The sequence below is a fragment of the Eublepharis macularius genome, chromosome 3 (genome assembly GCF_028583425.1).
Source record: "Eublepharis macularius isolate TG4126 chromosome 3, MPM_Emac_v1.0, whole genome shotgun sequence".
NCBI lineage: Eukaryota > Metazoa > Chordata > Lepidosauria > Squamata > Eublepharidae > Eublepharis > Eublepharis macularius.
Window position 1 is genome coordinate 23,694,734 of NC_072792.1, and position 22,850 is coordinate 23,717,583.

General features: G+C 42.4%; 1 non-coding gene across 1 annotated transcript; it reads left to right on the top strand.

The window, feature by feature from the left end:
- The first annotated feature begins 11,447 nt into the window (after window positions 1–11,447).
- LOC129326819 (U6 spliceosomal RNA) lies at window positions 11,448–11,550 on the top strand. The gene has a single exon (XR_008596741.1). It is a non-coding gene; the product is annotated as a U6 spliceosomal RNA (small nuclear RNA).
- The last annotated feature ends 11,300 nt before the right edge of the window (window positions 11,551–22,850 follow it).

Sequence of the window (22,850 nt, forward strand, 5' to 3'; positions counted from 1 at the left end):
AGAGATAACAGTGACCATTACCACCCTTTCAACAGGGGGGACATATACCACCTTATCATGATCATTTACGACCCAGAAGAATAGAGCTCCCTTCCGTCTCATTTTTGTTGGCACCTGATCCTCCACAGCCTGCTGACTGGTGCCCTTTATGGCAAGTCTCCTTTGTTTCCCGCAAGTGGCTTGGTGTCTCCTTCATCAGTTGAGGATGACCCCCCACTATCTGCCTCAATGTCCCCGTGTGCTCGAGCCGTCGCCCCTGCCATCTCTTTCTATGTAACAACGGGCCGATTTGGGGCCTCAATCAGCCCACTGCAAAGCGTACACACGCTCTCAGGGCAGTGCAATGATGTCACTTCCAGGAGTGACATCATTGCAGTGCCCTCAGGAGCGTGCCCAGAAGGCCTGTTCCTGCACCTTTCTCCCTCACCAGTCATGTGAGTGGTGGCAGAGGGTAGTGAGTGAAAGTGGGGGATCCCCTGCCCTCAGTCAGGGGAATGGGATCCCTACATGCATGTGATTCTTTCCACCCCATTTTGCAGGGGAAGAGGGATATCCTAAAATCCTGGGCAATTGGGTAAGGGAATTTGCAACTCACATGATATTGCTCTGAACAGGTTGTGGCAACAACAATGGGGCCAAGTGTTGAGAGAGACTTTTAAGCCAGAGATGTGCCATCTTCAGCTGAAAGAAGGATGCCAAATTAGCTTGAAAGGGACCTGGCAAGTCTCATTTTTTCATGTTTTAGCAAATATTATTTTTTGCATGAGATAGCTTAGAATGTATTTTTCTGATCCTCCTAAACATAAAAAAGTGGCTTTTAAAAATTAGTTAGTAAATAACTGTCTATGCGGCATCTCCAGAGAGCTGCTTAATGCAGCTTACGACTACAACAATAAAGCAAACCCATTAAAACACAGCCATTAAAAGCAAAGCAAAGCGACTAAAAGCAGCCATTAAAAACAAGCTGAAGCCACTTAAAACAAGCCAAGCATTAAAACGGAGTAAGAAAAATATAAAGCAGTCTAAAAGGATATTGATAAAGCAGGCCTCAAACAAGAAGCAGGCCTCAAAATGAGGAAAAGAAATAAATTCACTCAGTGAAATTCACTCAGCCAGAATGAAAAGGAATGTTTTGGCCTAGCATCTCTAGAAAAGTAGAGTAGACACCAGGCAAGCTTTAAAAGGGAAGAGCATTCTAAAGGTGAGGTGAGATCTCTGAAAAAGCCCCGTTTCTTGTTGCCATTGATAACTGCTTTACTTTTAAAAGCAGGGCCACAGAGAACAGGGCTTCAGAAGGCAATCTTAGTGGGTTAGTGGGTTGAGCTATATGGGTCAAGCCCCCAAGGTGTTATACTACAAAGTCTAAATCTACCATTATTTATACCTTCCCCTAAAATTCTCTGTATCTCTCTTTGAAGCTCTCCCAGCCTGAAATCCTCTATTTGTCTAGGCCAAAGTACTGTAAAAACAAACCTGTTCAGGCTGCTAAATGGGCAGATGGTGAAAAATAAAATACTGATGCCAACTTTTGAAAGTGCGAAAGTGGATCATTTTAACCTTTCAAACTCTATAATAACTCAGTGTGCATTTTATTTTCTTTGAAGGGATGCCAGCAATGTTCCCTATTCACCACTAATATTATAGTGCAGAGTATTTGAAATGTTCTGCTGCAGAAATCACTAAATATTTTACCCTTATTCCCTTTATCAGCTTGTATTTTATATGATCCTGCACACCCTGCATGTATCTGCCATTAACACAAGGTGCAGTAAATTCAGTCCAAACAGCTAGGTGTTGTATATATTGTCTGATTTGGGGAAGTTTCACATGTATATATGTCATTTGATCTCTCTCGCCACTTGACTGGTCAGGTCTAGACCAATGGACACATTCATGGTCTATTTTCTGAAGCTGAGCCACCTTCAGATTTGGTGGGAAGCTGGCTCTGGTGGGAGCCCCCACAGGTGGCAGCCCCCTATGAGAGATTACCTCAGACCCCTCTTGGGGCCTCTTCAGAAGGTGAGGATAGGAGTGATAACTAGAGATGGGCACGAACCAAAATACGAACCAAAATTAAGCATGAACCATGCTGGTTCGTGGTTTGCGAACCATGGTTCGTCAGATCCCATTTCTGACAAACCGCCATGAACTTTAGGCTGGTTCGTTTGGTTCGCTTTTTGGTTCATCACTGCAGACAGCCTGGTGCCAATCAATCAGTTTCCTAGGCAACAGGGGATGGACTTCCAGCAGACCTTCTGCTGACCCGGAAGTGACCTTCTGCTGGCCAAGAAGTGGCCTTATGCTGGCCTGGAGGTGGCCTTATGCTGGCCCGGAAGTAATTATTTTCTGACGCAGAAGTGCTGTTTTCACGAACCAAACGTTTGCGAACAATGGCAGGTTTGTGAAAGTTCGTGGGTCGTGGTTTGTGAAATTTGACGAACCATGAACCGCAGTTTTTTCTCGGTTCGTGCCCATCTCTAGTGGTGACAGCAGCACCCTGGCTAAGAGGAACAGGGGGGAAATTGAAGAGCAGCCATTTGCTGTCAGAGCCACAGTCAGCAGTACATATACAGGCATATCTTTTTTTTTTTTTTTGAAAAAATTTTTATTGGGTTAGAATATTATTATTTTTACATTACATTCAATTTTCCCCAAATTTTTCATTTCTAACCCCCTCCCTTTCCCCCCCTTTTGTTGACTTCCAACAGCTTTCCCACCCTTTGTCCCTTTTCCCTTACTTCTATTAAATTCCTCTGTCTAAAACAGATATACATTCTCCATTATATTAAGCAGTATATCTTTAACTACTTTTCTTATTATACACCCAAACTGTACGTCTTTAGATAAACAATTTATCCCATTTTCCAGTTTTGAATATTTCTATATATCATAAACCTATATATCATAAACCATAAAAATCTTACATTTAAATCAAACAATTTGACTTATTCTCTATATATTACTCATTCTATCTTTTTATGGTAATTCTATATAGCTCATCACATAGTCAATCAATTTGACTCTTCTGTACATTCAGTTTGGTGCATATAAATCTTATCAAAGAAAGAAAATATTGTTGGTTACTCAATCCTCGTATTTAAACCTTATCATTAATTATTTTCTATCAATATTCTATCTGTTAACCTATACATATCTATATATATATCAATCTGTTAATCTAACTGCTTATAAATTCACATTTATCTCTTCCTCCCCCGGTAAAGTCACCTCTCTCTTTTATACTTTTATTATACTTCAGTAGTTCTCAAACTGCCACAGTTTTCCTCCCACCTCCCATTTCTTCTCCAGATATTGTTTCAGCTTCTCCCAGTCTGTGTTAAACTGCCCTGAGTCCAGATTTCTCAGTTTTCTTGTCATCTTGTCCATTTCTGCCATGTACAGCAATTTGTAGATCCAATCTTCGATAGTTGGCACTTCTTGTACTTTCCATTTCTGCGCATACAAAAGTCTAGCTGCTGCTGTCATATAAAATATCAACGTCTTATGATGAGCTGGAATTCCCTCCATTCCCAAGTTTAGCAGCAGGAGTTCTGGGTTCTTATTTATTTGAAACTGTAAAATTTCACTCATTTCTCTTATTATTTCCCCCCAGTACTGCCTAGCTACCTCACACGACCACCACATGTGATAGAGGGAGCCCTCATGTTTCTTACATTTCCAGCATTTATTAGAAGTATTCAAGTTCCCTAGCGCAATCTTCTTTGGTGTCATGTACCAACGATAAATCATTTTGTAAATGTTCTCTTTAATATTAGTACATGTCGTTATCTTCATTGTAGTTTTCCACAAGTATTCCCATGCCTCCATTGTTATTTCTTTATTGAAATTTATAGCCCATTTCACCATCTGTGTTTTAACTATCTCGTCCTCAGTATACCATTTCAACAGTACTTGGTATACCTCGGATATTCTTTTCTTGTCTTCTTTAAGAAGGGTCTGCTCTAGTTCCGAGTTCTCTGTTCGTATGCCCCCCTTTGCAGAGTCCGAATAGTATAAGTCTCTAATCTGTCTATACTGGAACCAATCATAGTTAGGTGATAGTTCCTCTTGCGTCTTTATTCTGAGTTTAGATACTTCAGTTTTAGTTATTTCTTTGTACGTTAAACATTGTTGTTCGTTATCAACAGCTCTCGGATCTATCACCTCGTATGGAACCACCCACAAGGGGGTTCCTTCTTGTAGGTAAATTCTATACTTCTTCCAGATTGTATATAAACTTCTCCTTACAAAATGATGCAGGAACATCGAGTTGACCTTTACTTTGTCATGCCATAGGTATGCGTGCCATCCAAAAAAAATTTTATATCCCTCTAGGGCTAATAGTTTCTTGCTCTTTAATGTCATCCACTCTTTTAACCAAACTAGGCAGATTGCATCATGATAAAGTCTCAGGTTGGGCAGTTGCATTCCGCCTCTTTCCTTTGCATCTTGTAAAACTTTTACTTTCACTCGCGGCTTCTTGCCTGCCCAAACAAAATCTGATATTTTCCTCTGCCATTTTTCGAATTGTTTAGAGTCTCTGATGATTGGTATTGTCTGTAGCAAAAACATTACTCTTGGTAACACATTCATCTTAACTGCTGCAATCCTGCCCAACCATGACAAGTTCAAACTATTCCATTTGATCAAATCTCTCTCTATCTGAGTCCATAATTTTTCATAATTATTCTTGAACAAGTCTATATTTTTTGCAGTCAGCTCAATTCCCAAATATTTCACCTTGCTTGTTACTTCACAATCCGTTGTTTCCATTAACAATTGTTGTTTCTGCTTAGTCATGTTTTTGCATAGTATCTTTGACTTCTTTTTGTTAATGAAGAAACCTGCCAAGTCTCCAAACTCCTTGATCTTATCTATCACTTTTGGCATGTTCTCCAGTGGGTCCTCTACAATTAACATTATGTCATCCGCAAATGCTCTGACCTTGTATGAATAGTCCTTTATTTTTATTCCTCGAATTTCCTCGTCTTGTCGTATTTGTATCATCAGAATCTCCAATACTAAAATGAACAACAATGGAGATAACGGGCAACCTTGTCTTGTTCCTTTACTAATCGTCAATTTCTTGGTCAATTCATCATTCACTACAATTGCTGCAGTCTGGTCTCTGTAAATTTCCTTAATTGCTCTGATGAATCTTTCTCCCAATTGTAGCTTTTCCATAGTGGCAAACATAAAGTCCCAGTTTAAATTGTCAAACGCTTTTTCAGCGTCTACAAAGAAGAAACCAACCTCTTTGTCACAACGCTTGTCATAATATTCAATAGCATTGATCACTGTCCTTAAATTGTCTCTTATTTGTCTGTCTGGCAAAAAGCCTGCTTGTTCCTCCTCTATTACTTCCAAGAGCCACCCCTTCAGTCTCTCCGCCAGTATCTTCGTAAAAATTTTATAGTCATTGTTAAGTAGTGATATAGGTCTGTAATTTTTCACGTTAGTCAGGTCTTGGCCCTCTTTTGGGATCAATGATATATTCGCTTCACTCCAAGTATCTGGAATCCTTTGATCCCTAAAAACTCCATTCATCACCTCTTTTAGGAATGGTGCCAGTTCATTGGCCATTGTCTTATAAAATTTAGCCGTAAGTCCATCTGGCCCTGGCGCCTTTCCTAGATTTGCGGATTGTATTGCCTTGCTTATTTCCTCATCAGTTACTTCACTGTTCAACTTATTTCTCCAAGCTTCCGAGATTTCTGGAAGTTTGGTTCTCTCCAGATATGATGCTATTGATTCTTTGTTTACTTCTTTTTTATTATACAGCTTAGCGTAGAATTTATAAAAGGCTCTACTAATGGTAGTCTGCTCCAAGTACGTTTTATTTTCTTCACAGATTTTATTTATTATTTTCTTTTCCCTTTTCTTCTTCAATTGCCATGCCAGATATTTCCCAGGTTTATTAGCACCCTCAAACGCTTTTTGATTCAGTCTTTTAAGATTCCACTCCAATTCTTTATTACTCATTGCTGTTAGCTGTTCTTGAAGAATTTTGATTTCCTGGTATACCTTCTTTTTCCCTGGTCTCTTTTTTAACTGTGTTTCTTTGGCTTTTATTTTCTCCTCAATCTCTTGTCTTTTCTCCTCTTTCTTTTTTCTTGCTCTGCCATTTAAGTCCATTAGTATGCCCCTTACAACCGCCTTGTACGCATCCCAAACTTTATTGGTTGGTACTTCTTTATTCACGTTGTATTGTATAAAAAACTTTGTCTCTCTTCTCAGTATTTCCATATTCTCTCTTTCCTGTAACAAGTCCTCATTTATTCTCCATGCTTTCCTTTTTCTCCTTTTTCCAAATTTCCACATAATTGGGTTGTGATCTGAGCCTACCATCGGCATTATTTCTACCTCCTTAGTCCATAACGCTAAGTCTTTTGAGGCCCAGATCATATCGATTCTTGATAATGTAAAATGCCTTGCAGAAAAAAAAGTAAACTATCTACTTTTAGGGTATTCTCTCCTCCATACATCTTCGAGAGTCTCTTGTTGAATCAACTCAAAAAAAAGCTTTGGTAGTAGTCCTCTTTTCTTTTGTACCGTTGTAGTCTTTTTGTCTAGCTCCAAGTTTGTCACTCCATTGAAGTCTCCAGCAAGAATTATCTGGTCATATACAAGATCGTCTAGATGCTTCCTTAACTCCTCAAAAAAGCTTTCTTTTGCACCATTAGGTGCATAAAGTCCGACTACCAACACTTTCTTTAAATTCCAAATACATTCCACTGCTACAAATCTAGCTTCCACATCTCTCATAACAAATTTTGGCTGTAGCTCCTCTTTTATATACAACACCACTCCTCTTTTTTTCTTATTAGAGGCCGCTACAAACTCCTTGCCCAGTTTTCCAGATTTTAAATATTTTACATCCTGTTTTCTAATATGGGTCTCTTGCAAACAAACAATGTCACATTTTTGTTTTAGTAGCCAATGAAAAATATTTTTCCTCTTATTCGGTGAGTTTAGTCCATTTACATTCCAAGATAATACTTTACACTCCATATTCATAGTCTTGTTGGTAAGTCTTTTTCATTGTCCTTAATAAATCTCTCCATCTCTCGCTCAGATCTGATGCGTTTTTTTGCCCCTCCAAACTCAAAGGACACTCCTTCTGGTAACTCCCATCTATACCTGATTTTCATGTCCTTCAACATCTGAATTAGCACTTTATATTTTTTCCGGTCCAATAACACTGATCTGGGCAGTTCCTTCATTATAATGATCGTCTTGCCATCAATCTCCAATGGATCTTGAAACTGTTTTGTCACAATCCTCTCTTTCATATTTCTTGTTGTAAACTGCACAATCACATCCCTTGGTAATTTCCTCTGGGTTGCAATTCTCGAATTCACACGGTATGCCACATCTAGGATAGCCACAACTTCCTCCTCCTCCTTCCCCAGGTATTCAGCCAACACCTCAGTCATCTGTTCTTGCGCTGACTTCCCTTCCACTTCTGGCAGACCACGAAAACGTAGCTGCTTCTCCATGTGTTTAGTTTCTGCAACTGACATTCTCCCCTTCACCAATCTCATCTCTGTTTGTTGCGTGTCTATTAAATTCTCCATCGCGTCTTCTACTGTTTTAACTCTCTGCTGCGTTCCTTTTAATTCACTACTAATCGTTTCCATACCTTTTTTCATTTCTGACAGCTCCGATTTTACTGTCTGTGTAACCTCTTTAACCTCTTTAATAAGCTCCAATTTCGTGTCCTTAAGCTCTTTGATCATATCTACAAGTTTTTTGTCCAGATTTTTATCCAAATTTTCTATTGCCGATTGCCACTCTTTTTTCGACATCGTGGGGCTTGCTTTAGCTCGCTCCCACGAATCCGCTCTCTTCCTTAACTCCGTGGCGTAAAATTAAACGTTTTTCTTTTTCAAATGTCCCAATCTTCTTGCCAAAATTAACTTTTAAAGTGTCCAAAATGTCGGGCGTCTTTTCTCTATGGTTTCTCTATGATGTTATAATCCAAGATGGCCTACTTCCTCTTCCGCTGAAGCCGCGACCCTTCCCCTTTCAAAAATGGCGATTCCCTACTTCCTGTCCTTCGGCAAGGGCCGCTTCTCTCCAGCCACTCTATTGTTGTTACGCACTTCCTGTCTCCCGTCTTCCCACAGCAGGTCTCGCGATGGTGTCTTTTTCCCACAGCTCCAAAGCCACAGGTATTCAAAACAATAGTCCGATTTCTTTAATAACTTCTTTAAACTTAGTCTCTTTTAAAATACAACTCCTGCCGAGTCTTCACCTCCTTTTCACTAGTCTGTTGCAGTTTAAAAATCTACTTTTTTTCCTCTCTGTTTTTGTCAATCTGTCCCGTATCAAAAGATAGCGATCTTTACCTTCTCTTCACTTTTCTCGGGTTGTAATCGCTGTTTCGATCTTAAATTCTCCTCTCGGCTTCCTTTCCCAATCGAAGCTTGGGTATGTAGGTCTTATGCCAGCCGAATTGGCCCCAAAACTGCCGCAGAGATTATAGCCGACCCGTCGCAAGGTGGGACCTCAAGGATCGGGGGGAGACTCGTTGTGCAGAGCCCCCCCTCGTCCGAGATCTAGCTCACCCTAGGGTCTTGAGCGTTCTTTGCCTGCTCCCCGCCTGAGAGCAGTCGGCCGCGGGCTATTTTCACCCCTCCGGCCGGTTAAAACGGCAGTCCGGTCAGCTCCGCAAATGGAGCTGCGTTAGACCTCCATGAATCCCAAACCGGAAGTTCCATATACAGGCATATCAATGGATGGAGGAGATTCAAGTCCCTTCAGTAGGCCCAATCCAGACTTTGCTGGCACCACCCCAGAGAAACAGATTCAGTGCTCCATTGGGTAGACTTATATATAGCCCTCGTTATAAAAAGTTTCCTGACAGAGAACGTTGTTGTTCTCTGGGGCCCATAAACTCTGGGGAAGCACAGAACTCCTAGAAAACATGTGATCTAAAATCCTCATGGCAGCTACACAAGGAGTTCGTAATGTGTGAAGTGGCCCTGAGATGAAGTAGGGGGGAAAGAGATGACTCATACAGTGAGGACTTTAACATTTTTGTACCTAAAGATTCCAGATGACAATGCTTCAGCTCTGAACTGGAGTTCACTGTTTTGCATGTAATACGCAAGACAGAAGGAGGACGATGGCCACCCTCTGGAATCTGTGGCCTCACAAAGATTGCTCCATGGTAAGGTCAGTCTTGAGTTCACATCTTACTTTGCTACTGATCAATAAGCAGAAGAGACACATGAGATGAGATGAAAACTCACATGGCACAAGAATTTTTTGAAAAAAAATCTGTTTTTTCTAAGAGAAAAAAAAGCCAAATAGGCTTGCTGTCTTGGCTGCCTATTTGCGGGGCCCAATTCAATTTAACTTGTACCACTCAATCCTCGTGGTTTCAAAATATAATGAAAAGGGCTTTTTAGCATTTGAAAAGATCCAACAAGGGGAAATTAATCAAATTCCAGATTTAAAGATAATAGAGAAATGTGTATGTAAGGTGCTGTCAAGTCACAACTGACTTATGCCAACCCCAGCAACGAGGTTTCAAGGCAGGGTAAGAAGCAGAGGTGGTTTGCCAGTGCTTTCCTCTGTAGAGTCTTCCTTGGTGGTCTCCCATCCAAGTTCTTCTGACCCTGCTTAGCTTCCAAGATCTGACGAGGTTGGGCTATAACATGCTGCCCTCCCTCCCAACAGAAAAATTAAGGACAGTTAATTTTTGAACTCACATATGTAAAATCACAATAAGTACTGACCCTATTAAAATAAAAACCCAAATTACCATAGAATTAATCATTAATAATGATATACAATTCAGTATAAACAGATTATATTGTCAGGGTTTATAAACGAGAATTAGCTGGACTCATCTGTAAATGCTTCTCCAATTAACTTTAGACATGCATGTGTTTAAAAATCTCCATTCTTTGTAGTGATTCAACGGCAAAATATAGGCAATTCATTGCATACTCATGCCTCTAAGGAATAATTAAGAGGTATGTAATGAAAATTTTCAGGTAACAACCAAATGTAGTTTTATCTACATAGGGTATTAGCAAGTAAATGAAAGCAAAACTTGGCACAATGTCATTTGCCTAAATGAAACCCTTCTGAGTAACAGTAGTTACATTTCAATAATACACAGAAACATCTGTGGAATTTCAAAACAAATATTTCAGAGGCTTGGGCAGGTCCTTTAACACAAATTTCAGAGGAATACTAGACCAAGTTGTCAGCTATCTGCAGTGGGAAAGGTACAATAACTATTCATTTCTATTCAGATGACAGTATAGGTATTCCCATAACCAGGGCTTTTTTTCTGGGAAAAGAGGTGGCAGAACTCAGTGGGTTGCCCTTGGAGAAAATGGTCACATGGCTGGTGGCCCCGCCCCCTGATCTCCAGACAGAGGGGAGTTTAGAGTGCAATCTCAACTCCCCTCTGTCTGGAGATCAGGGGGCAGGGCCACCAGCCATGTGACCAGTTTCAAGAGATTCCGGAACTCCATTCCACTGTGTTCCAGCTGAAAAAAAGCCCTGCCCATAACAATATGAGTAATGCAGTATACCCCTGTGTGTATGAGCAAACCTGCCTACATTTCTAGCTAACTAATGCCTGTTCTGGCCAAATAATCTGAGACCTTTTCCATTCCAACACATACCCGGAGCCCACCCATGAGAATATGCACTAGCCACAATGCTCCCATCACACATAGCCACCAATTCATTTTAATAATGCAATGTGTGGATTGTCCATGCATGTACACACAAAATGATGAGCATATGTATCAGATGCATCAATGGGAGCATGCACTTCTTTTGGGGGGCTCCTGGACAAGGCATGATCTCAGCATCTCTGTACTTTATCTGTAAAATGGGAAATAAGGCTCTGATTGCATGAATCAGTTCCTTTCCAAAAAAACCCCACTATTTCTGTTTGAATAAGTATTGTGGTAGGGTATGAGCTTTCGTGAATCACAGCTCACTTCTTCAGATAGCTCATTTATTTAGAAAGTTCATACCCTACTATAATTTTTGTTAATCTTATAGGTGCTACTGGACTCTTGCTCTTTTCTACTGCTACAGACAGACTAACAGGGCTACCCATCTTGAATAAGCATAATGCTTTGGCTTGGACCCTATTCCTTCACTTCTCTTAGGGTGCTGCGTTGGTAGTCCTTCTCTGACGGGCACATTCCTCTCAAGCTAAGCACAGTGGGGCTCCTTGAAAAACATGGAAATTGCACATGCAGAAGAACCTAGCACCAGAGCGGGGGGGGGGGCTGTGCAGCAGAGGTCTGTCTCCACAGTTCATATGGAGCTAAGGTACAGAATCCAAACACACATTTCTAGAGTTGGTAGACCAGATTCTTCTATGTTTACTTAATCAATCAATGGTGCAAACAGAGGCTGAAGATGTGGCAAGGGGCAGATGTGATAATTTGTTTCGGGATAAAGTCGCTCTTTTTGTGGTGTGTATACTAAATTAAAACAATACTGAGAAGATTTGCTTGGCCCCTGCACAGGAACAGCACAGAAATTCATGAAGCATTTCATATTTGTACATGGCTTGGTGATATAGCATTTATTTTTCGTGTAGTGATCTGCCTGGTTGTCACCCTCCTATATAATTTGGTATCATCCACAAATTTGGCTGCCAAATTAATTACTGCCCAATCACAGATCACTAACAAACCAGTTAAATAGCACAGAACTTATTCTTGTGAAATCCTGCTGTTCTCTTCCCTGTATTGTGAGATTTGTCCATTTAGTCCTACACTCTGCTTGGTGTTGTTCAACCAATTTTCAATCCATAAAAGGATGCATCTAAGGATGTTCTGAATTTCACAGTGAATGCACTTGATAGTCACATTAACCTGGATCAACAGCTGCAATCAGAGTGAGCCAATTCCCAGGTTTGGATTCGTTTGCAGCTGCATACTAGTTGTCCTTGCTAATTTTTAGTTGCTCGAGCACGTGAAGGCAGCCAATCAGAACAGTCCTTGTTCACGATGCCATTCTCTGCCTAATAGATAAAAGTCCAGTAGCACCTTAAACACTGATCAACTTTATTGAGGCATAAGCTTTCGAGAACCACAGCTCTCTTCATCAGATGATCTATTTTGCAACTACAGACTAACACGGCTAACTCCTCTGGATCTATTCTTTGCCTAGAAAGTACAAGGAAAGGCTTTCCCAGAACAATCCATCCTGTTAGCAGCCTGACCCTTCTGCATCCTGAGAGGGCAGTTTATGGATGAAATATCACAAACCCCTTCCATGCACAAGTCCAAGGCACTGCCTGGCTCAAGGCAGAGCGGATGCCAGCTGGCCTGGAGACTGGCAAGTTACCAGAACATGAATCAGAGGTGGGTGGCTGACTAACTACCCCTCCATGGCCCAGAGAGACACAGAGATAGACTTCCTGAGAAAACTTGCATAATCAAATCAATGCCCTGCTTCTCTTCTTCAACCCACCTACCTTAATCAAAGCTATTCAGTACACCTGAGAGCCTTCCCATCCAGTACTTACTGGGTCATCAAGCACCATTCACTCATTATGTCTACTGCAGGTAAAGCCATTAAGCCTCTTCTAACTTACTGTCCAAACCTCTTGACAAACCATAAAGCCATTGTCTTTGAGGCAAATATGTCCATTTTACACCAGTGTACATTTTGCCCTATAATTAGACTCCCCAGACACCAGTTTGTATGTGTGTTTCCTGGATCCATACACCCACCCTCTAGTTCATGTTTGAGCCTCCTCTTCTCTTCTGTGAAACACTGGTTGTTTTGCTGCTCTTCCACGGAACTTCCCCTTCTTCAGGACTGGTAATTATCACCCTATCCCAATTACTCTCTCCCATTTTCCTCCCTGTTTTCCCAGCTGGTCTTGTACGTGTGCTGTGTGTGTCTTGAGCCCATTTAATTGACTTGTACTTCCTTTTACATTAATAAACCTTTCCTGTTGAACATCTGCCTGTTTTATTTCTCTAAGGGAATAATCCCCGTATACATAGGTGGAGAACCCCAATTACCCCCTCTCGCTGCCTCCTTAATGCTAGTTCCCCCAACCAATTAAGGATACCTCCTGTTTGGGTAACAATCCTCCATCGTGAGGATCATGCAGCAGATTTTTCCCATCACGATCAGGGTGTGCTTGCTTTCAAAATATTATTTTTTGTGTGCTGCACAATTTTATTTTTAACCCATCTCTTCAAAGACACATGACTTGGACTACACACAGATAATGATGTGGTATACACCTAGTGGTGTGTGGAAGTACTTCTGTTAATACAACTATTCAATGTGACATCATCAGGCCACATTCTATGACATCACTGGATCCCATTCACGTGACATCATCAGGCCCCAATCAATGAGTCACCGATTTAGCATGATGGAGAACAGGAAGCCTTAGCTCCCCCTTCAGTATAGTCATGTTCCCTCACCATAATCTTTCTGGCTACGGGCCTGAAAAGAAGGAAAAACCAGAGAAGGGACAGAGAGGGAAAATATACATGGCAGGATCTACAGACGTGAAAAAAATGTGCTTCACATGATAAATTGGTGAGTGGGGAACCAAATATTTCACTGAAGGGCTCTTGCATGTACGAATGATCCCTGTAAAACGAAACCAAAATGGAAGCAGGTATGGATGATAATAAGAAATTCTTTTTCATCTGTTCCGTCTCTGATTATTCTGATTCATTTAACCTCTGCTGAACTCCCCGCATCTTTCAATGTGCCCTACTTGGCGATGTCGCTGCAAACGCATCTTGATATATGAGCAGTTACAGATGGAACAGGGACTTAAGCACATTTTGCAAACAAGATACAAAATAAGATGAAATGGGTATTGAGATAAAATAAAATGCATCAAATCTACTCAAACTGTCTCATGTATTATAAGCCAGTTGGTAGTTGGATGTCAAGTCTTATTTGTCTGAATTTTAAATCTGGTTGGTTTTCTTCTTCTTTATAAAGAAAACAGAAATGAAGTCATAAAATCTGTTCATGTTTGTGATTCCAGGGCACCAAAGAAAGTGCAGAAAACACGAAGCAAGCACTTTTTGCTAAATATAGCTATTCTTTGTTGCCTAGATTTGCAGCTCAACTTTTTCAAGTTTCAGTACGAAACAAACTTGGATTAAAACACAAGTAAAATTAAAAGTACGTTTAAAAATAAAATTTTAAATTTAGATTTTTTTTTTCAGTTTCTGTACATAAAGATCACATTGATTTAGACCAACTACATACATACATATTATATATAGAGATGATAGGTTTGTTGGTTTTTCATAGCCTAGAAGACAATATGACCATTCCTTTATTTTTCACACAAATGTCTGCTATGCCATTGTCTGCTATGGTCAAACACATTTGAATGGTCTTTTCACCTGCAAAATGATTGTGTATTGAGCATCACACCATTTACAACTTCATCAGTGCAATCCTAAGCAGGGTTACACCCTTCTAAGGCCATTAACGTCATTAACTCTGCTTAGGATTGCAATATACACTGTTCTTCTCCTGCCTAGGACTGAGCCCATGGGTTGAACTCAGGTGTGGTTTGGACTGTTAAAACAGCCCTGAGGAAAATGTTCTCTCTTTCAACTCCACCAGTTCATTGCATGTGTCTGTCTGTTTTCGCCTTGATATATGAACCTGACCTGCCATCCTGACCTTGTGACTCCATCGAAAGCTTCTTTGGTCCGCCCTGGACCCCTCCATAAAGCACCCCAGGTCTTGGTTTCTGACAAAACCTGAATTTAAATTCCGCTTCACCAATGATTCACTGGATGCAACCTTTTCCTTTGTGTTCATGTTTCTATTGTTTTTAACACCCAGATCGACAGACAGACAGACAAAACAACAGACCATCCACATGAAAAATCGAGCAACTCTAATGCCCCAGGAAATCATGCAGGTGTCAGCAAGGATGAAACTGTTTTACTCTTCTAGAGTAAGACTACTGTACTCTTACTGTTTTCTCACATGAGCATAGCACACAAGGATCTAAAGGGGATAGTATCTGGTAGCCTGAAGAAGATGATGGTGATGATATAACATTCAATTTATATACCGCCTTTCAGGACAACTTAACATCCACTCAGAGCGGTTTACAAAATATGCTATTACTAGCAACAAAGCCTGTTGTAGGAAAAAAACAGGCTCTAGAAAGGGAAGGGAAGGGCAGGCAGGCAGGCATTCTCTCCTCCTCTGTCACTGATCCTGGCCGGATGAAGGCAGGGGAGGCGGGCATTGCCACCTGTTCTGCACCTGATCCCAGCCAAGTAAATGGAGGACAGGCATTACCTCCTGCTCCGCACTTGATACCAGCTGGGTGAAGGGGGTGGGCATTGCCACCTGCTCCACCCCTGACCCCAGCCGGGTAAAAGGGCAGACCTTGCAGCCTGCTCTGCACCTGATCCCAGCCAGGTGAAGTGGGGTGGGCATTGCCACCTGCTCCACTCCTGATCCTGGCTGGGTGAAGAAGGGACGAGCATTGCCTCCTACTCTGAGCCTGATTCCAACTGGCTGAAGGGGGGCATTGCCTCCTGCTATGTGCCTGATCCTGGCAGGTTGAAGGGGGGTGGCATTGCCTCATGCTCTGCATCTGATCCCTGCTGGGTTAATTTGGGGCGGGCATTACCTCTTGCTCTGTGCCTGATCCAGGCTGGGTGAAGAGGGGGGTGGCATTGCCTCATGCTCTGCTCCTGATCCCGGCTCGGTGAAGTGGGCAGGCATTGCCTCATTCTCTGCTCCTGATCCAAGCTGGCTGAAGGGGGCGGGCATTTCCTCCTGCTCTACAGCGAATCCCAGCTGAGTGAAGGGGGCAGGCATGGCCACCTGCTCCACTCATGATACCAGCTAGTTGAAGGTGGGGTCAGGTATTGCCACCTGTTCTGCTCCTTATCCCACCCGTGTGATGGTGAGTTGCGGGCATTGCCATCTGGTTCGCTCTTGATCTCAGCCGGGTGAAGGGGGGAGCAGGCATTGCCACATGCTTTGCTCCTGATCCAATCTGGTTGCAGAGGGGATGTACATTTCAACCCGCTCCAATCCTGATCCCTGCTGGGTGAAGACAGAGAGCATGATTGCAACTTGCGCCCCTTCTGATCCCAGCTGGGTGAAGGTGGAAGGTGGACATTGCCACCTGCTGTGCTCCTAATCCCAGCTGGGTGAATGTGGGGGTGGGCATTGCCACATGCACTGCTCCTGATCCCAGCTGGGTGAAGGCAGGGGGTGGGCATTGCTACCTTCTCCATTCCTGATCCCTGGCTGAGTGAGGTCAGAGAGTGTGCATTGCCACCTGCTCCCCTTCTGATCCCAGCTGAGTGAAGGGAAGGTGGGCATTGCCACTCACTCCACTCCTGATCCCAGCTGGGTGAAGCACAGGCAGGCATTGCCAATGGCTCTGCTCCTGATCCCAGCTGGGTGAAAGTAGAAGGTGGGCATTGCCACCTGCTCTGCTTCTGGTCCCAGCTGGTTGAATGTGAAGGATGGGCATTGCCACTTGCACTGGGTGAAGGTGGGAATGGGCATTGCCATGTGTTCCGTGCCTGATCCTGACCTGGGCTTCCCACCATTGTGCACTCTCTGGAGTTCTGGCTGCTTCATCTAGGCTTCCCTCCACTGCAGCGCCCTCTGGTGGCACACCAGGTTAGGAAGTGAGTTGTCTTGAATATGCTTAGCCTTTTATATAGTAGGATTATCCCCACAACAGTCACCCTCTGAAGTGGGTGTGGCTGAGAGAGTTCCGGAAGAGCTGAGACTCACCCAAAGTCACCCATCTGGCTTCAAGCAGAGGAGTGGGGAATCAAACCTGCCTCTCCAGATTAGAGTCCCGCCGTTCTTAACCACTACACCAAACTGGCTCTCTTTGAAATGCAGTTGATAAATTACACTTTTCCATTACTTTGAAATGGGAGAAGCCATTGGACGGTCAAGAGAAGCAGGCAGGACCTTGCAGTGGCAGTGCCACTGATTTTTTGGGGAAGTACCTGAGGTAGTTGGAGTTTCAGGGGAACATGTCGTAACTACCAGGTGACGCTTTATGAATTTCCTGAATCTCTATTGTCCTTACCATAGAGATTGGGGAAATTCCTACAACAGCACGGAAGGTGTGATATCCCTTCCACAAAGAGGGTGAGGGTATGTGACATCATTTCTGTACGATGCTATAGGAATTCCCACCCACCCCCACCCCCCCAGACTCTATGCATAAGCAGGGGACAGCTCACTGATGCTGGTCATGTAAACCCTCTGAGATGATACGACTGTGGGAAAGTGGCTACATGATGTTGATCCTCACGGTAAAAATAACATCTAAATCAGCTTTAAAATGTGAGAATGAATGGGATTTGTATTTAAAAGAACTGAGAAATGTTATATAATGAATAACAAAGACCCTTTTCAAGCTTTCCTCATTTAAGGACTATTTCTACATTTAATTATGGTATGCGCATGTTTTCTGAGAAGCCCATTTAATTAATTTCTAGTCACCTTCATTGCATGTCATGATAAGGACCATGATAAATCACTTTGAACTCCAAAGCTTTCTAAAACAAGAACAAAATCCAAACCCTCAGATTAGAGTTTCACGCCAATATATATAAAGCAGCAGGTGGAGGAGTTTATCCTGATCCAAAAGACATCAGATTACATGAAAATTAAATTTAGACTGTAAAACCACCATCTGGAAAATAACAAGGCAGAAATCGCAACTAAGTACGGCTGAAAAGTTCAAATAAACCCAAGCCGGTTAGAGAGGATGTTGTGGGTCATAAGTCGTCGAGATCTCTGGGTGTGTCATGCCTGTCAATCGCCACCCCCAAAATAATTTCAGCGAGGGGAATAAACATTTAAACATTTACCATCTGGCACACAGCTCCATTGCCGGCCTACATTCCTCCTGTATAAGCGTAATAATACATTTTTAAACGAGTTGAGCTTGTAACTTAAAAGATGTTTTATAGCCCAGTAAAGCATATACTTTTCTTATAGAAGGGTCTGGGTTCAACCCCTCAACATTCAATGACTTGCGGAGGGCAACAAGCAGGCTCAGTCCATAATGCTCCATAAGTCTCTTTTTCTCCATACCCTTCTACTTTGCCCATTTGAAGCCCTAGAAATAAGCACAAGCTCATCATTCTTTACTGGAAGGAATGTTAACATCATCCTACATCAAAATACAGAGGAATCATAAACAAAGATGTCCAGACAGACTTCCACATCACTAAAGTAGTAAACATGTTCTGTCTAGAATCTCACCTGTTGTGTTTGGTCATTCCTCCGTGCATCCACACCTTTTCAGGTCTTCCAGCTTCTTCCGTATGTCCCAGTATGGACCTCTAAGACCACTACTTTCATCTTTGTGCATTCCACAAAGAGGTACAGAACAAGTATAACGCCACATGGAGGCTCCCCCTCCCACCACCCACAAAAAAAGTGAGAGCATTCTAGTGGCTACAAGGTTCATATTGTATTGTAGAAGGCTTTCACGGCCGGAGAACGATGGTTGTTGTGGGTTTTGCTGTGGCTGGCATCTTCAGAGGTGTAGCACCAAAAGACAGAGATCTCTCAGTGTCACAGTGTGGAAACATCATCCTACATCTACATCCTACATCTACATCCTACATGACCTACATCTTTTCCACACTGTGACACAGAGATCTCTGTCTTTTGGTGCTACACCTCTGAAGATGCCAGCCACAGCTGCTGGCGAAACGTCAGGAACTACAATGCCAAGACCAAGGCAATACAGCCCGGAAAACCCACAACAACCAAGGTTCATATTCCCCATGTGGAAACGGGGATGGTGGTCTAGAAATGCAATAAATAATAATGTCCATGCCTTCTCTCCATCACCTCCTTTAATTCTACCACTGCCTGATCTTAGCCTTTCATTGGGGCAGAACAACCTTCTAGAAGATGTTAGGAAGGCCACAACTTTGTTATTTTTAAATAGTGTTTGTAAGGCGGATTTGTTTGGAGGGTGGTACTGGAAGAGGGCTAGCAACACTGATCATTAATTCTGCTTTTATCTGTCTCTTTACTTTAGCTGGCTTTCTGTTATTGATTGATTAGTGGTTGTGTGAGGTGTGTTCTTAGTAATATTGTGAGTAGACATGGGCATGAACCAAAATGTGAACCAAAGTTTGTCATGAACTGGGCCATGTTTTGGTTCGCGAACCCGTGGTTTGTCAGAGGGCATTTCTGATGAACTGCAACGAACTGTGATGATTTTTAGACTGGTTCATTTGGTTCCTTTTTTAGTTTGTCACTGCAGACAGCCTGGTAGCATTAAATCAGTTTCCTAGGAATCGGGGGATGGGCTTTCTGCAGACCTTCTGCTGCCCCAGAAGTGATATGTTCATGAACCAAACGAGCAAGTTCGGAGTAGTGGTTAAGAGCACGGGACTCTAATCTGGAGAGCTGGATTTGATTCCCCACTCCTCCACTTGAAGCCAGCTGGGTGACCTTGGGCTAGTCACGGCTCTCTAGAGCTCTCTCAGCCCCACCCACCTCACAGGGTGTTTTGTTGTCGGAATAATAATGACATACTTTGTAAACCACTCTGAGTGGGCATTCAGTTGTCCTGAAGGGCTGGAATGTTGTTGTTGTTGTTATACGTGAAATGCAATGAACCATGAACCGCAATGAACCGCCATTTTCCTGGTTCATGCTCATCTCTAATTCTGAGCACTTTGAGCCCTTTCAGGAGAATGCTGGGCTAAAAAAATGTGAAATAAACAAATAAATACATTCTTCTGCACATGGGTCAATGCTGAAAACACAGCACACTATGGGATCTACCTAGCTGCGCCTCCCCCCATACCTTGGGCTTTCCCTATATTTCAATTTATATTAGAGAGTGCCTGGCATACATTCAGCATGATAGCATGATGGACTGTGGGAGGGACAAGATTGATAGATGGGAAATGTAGCAAAGGGAACCAGATTGGAAGCAGATGGGCCCTGGGACAAGCATCTGTTTCATCATGAGAAGATGTGCGTTCAGAAAAAGCTGGTGGCAAGTCCTACATTGACAAATAAACATTGAACATGCATAAGACTGGCCTTTGAAACAGGGTGGCTCCATTTAAAATGAATTAATTAAATGTTTGGAATTTACAGGCTCAGCCAAGCAAGGTGTGCTGTGCTGATGTGCTGATAAATGCTTGAATAGTTACTTTGCTGGAGTTGTTTGAATATGCAGAGGATGACGCTCTTCTGCGCAAAAATATGCTTTCCGAGAGGCTGGTCATCAGAATTAAAAGCTTCAAATTTATAAGCACAGCAGACTGAGTTTTTGTCAAACACGCCTAAAATTGCATCCTGCACCTGTAGATAAGCTTTGCAACAAGTTGGTTGTCAAAATTTAAAGTTTAGAATTTAAAAGAAGCCTATAGCTTTGTAGGAAATGGATTTAATGAAAGAGATATTATGTAACCTTATGTGCCTTCTATCACTGTTATGCACTTTTACTATTCTCAGGAGCTAAGGTAGTATTTGTAATGCAACTTGCAAGAAAATGAGACTTGAAACAAAAGACCAAAGCAGAATGTATGTTATACAGGTAAATCACTGTGAGAAGTAAGATCAAAAGTACTGTGAAGCTTGCCACCAGATAGATTGCACTTAATAAGTTTAATAAGCACCTGACACCTGTTTCTTACTTGATATAGAAACCCCTTTGTGAAACTGTCCATGCAAAATGTTGCAATGAAAGCTAGCTAGATTAGCAAAACCTCTCAAGGCTGAGAGAGAAAACTACAAAGCGGAGAAGGGGGATTGAATGTAACTATAAGCACATTCCAGGGAAGGGAGAGCGCTTCTCTCCCACGGAACCCAGAGAAATATCCCCCGCTTGAAGCCCACAAGGTTGCCAGAAGCGACATCGGGGCGCCTTTACTAAATGTTACATAGACCAAAGGAATGGACATGAATGAGAAGCCAATGAAAGAGATGTGTGAGAAAGGAAGGAAGATGTTCCTTCCGAAGATAAAACCAAGGACAGATAAGATAAAGAAATAGCAATTGGGTAATGATGTAACTATGCTGTTGACCTAAGTTGTTTCTTCCAATCAGAATACCCTTAGACACTTGTATCATGAGAGGTGGTCACCCACTTGAGCCAATGGGGGCCACTGTGTTTTCTGAGCCAATAGAATAACAAATATTATAATTAACCAAAAGGTATTAACTGCTTTGTACTGCTATTGTAACTTTGATGAGCGCTGGACACGAGGGTACCTTGTGCTCTTTGTGTAACCTTTGTTCCTCCATCGTTTAATAAACAGTTATAGATTGCTTCATCTGCAGGACTCCACGTCTGTCTCTTACTATGATTGGCTAAAGAGACATTTGGGACACCAGTCGTGTCCAACAGCTTGTTAAGACGGACATTCTACTTGCTTCAGTGAATCTCCCCTACCAGCAGAGGAAGAGAAATGGAAATGGAAGTAGAACAGGTACTTGGAGGCTAAGCTGTAAGGGACCACATTGGGAGTAAAGCGGCCAAGTGCTGCTTTTGACCCCCAGACAAATATATCTTCTAGATATTTCATTCACAAACCCCAAAATCACCCACACATTGTAGGTTGGATTGTAAGATGCTGTTTTAACAATGAAATGGCACTTCCTTTGGTGGTAGGAGAGGGAGATGTTTGTCAATTGCCTCCTCTTCCTTCAGACTCCCGCTTACCTCTTGACCTTCAGGAGCAATATTGGGAGGTACTGGAGTGTAGGATGAGGTTGAAGCAGGAAATCCCCAATCCACCGGCTTCACTCTGCTTCAGCCCATATGAATTGCGGGCAGTAGTAGATTAAAAGTTCAGAACTGCTGCACTAGACTGGAACTGATTTGTAGCTAAAGGCAATTTGGATCTAGGAGAATATCTTGCTGTTTGAGACCCATGTTCTCTATGCAAAAGAAAATGAATGTTGCATGCTGATAACATTTCTCCGAGGATGAGATTTCTGAGAAATCTTGCACAGTATTTGCCATTAAAGATGTCAGTGAAGAAAGCAGGGCACGCACACGACCTGACAGTCTTCTCCGAAAGGAAGAGTTCCAGTTGTCAGACAAGCAAGGCCAAATTAATATGGCACCATGCAATAGAGATAAAAGAGGCAGCCTTTGTATTTTACTTCCGTGTCATTCTCATTGTCAGCCTTGTTCAGTCAGAGCCAACTTGAGATCGCTGAGAAATCCCAGCGTGAATAACCATTGGGCTTATTCCTGCCCTGTCCCGCACATGTTTCCTCAGAAGTAAGTCTTAGGACATTCAATGTGGCTTTCTTTCAGATAACAAATTAATCCTAAACCCTGGATATTGGCACATTGTTGCTGCCCACTTGGTGCTTCTCTCTGGGCACCATAGAGGCTGTCCTCTGCCACAGTGCCCATTTCCTCTGGCACTAGGCAATTGTATAAGACCAGCGTTTTCAAGGAGTGTCAAGGTGCTTAACATAAGAGGAATGCACCTTGCAGCAGAAGACTGCCTCTACAGTGCACAGAGAGAAGTGCACATGGAACAAAGGTACAGGATCCAGCTATTATACGGTAGGGTCATTGCTGGACTGTACTACTTCAGACTGTAGGTGGGGGATACCATGCTTCAATGTCAACATCCCCAATTCCGATAGAAAATTCCTGCATGTGTAATGTTGATATGCCAGGACTGTGCAACTGCTATGCTCCCTGACATGGTAGCTTTCCATGCGCAGGATGTATTTACATTGATTGTGGAAAGTGCTGCCAAGTCACAGGCAACTTATGGGGACCCCATGGGGTTTTCAAGGCAAGAGACGTTCAGAGGTGGCTTGCAAGTGTGCCTCTACATAACAATCAT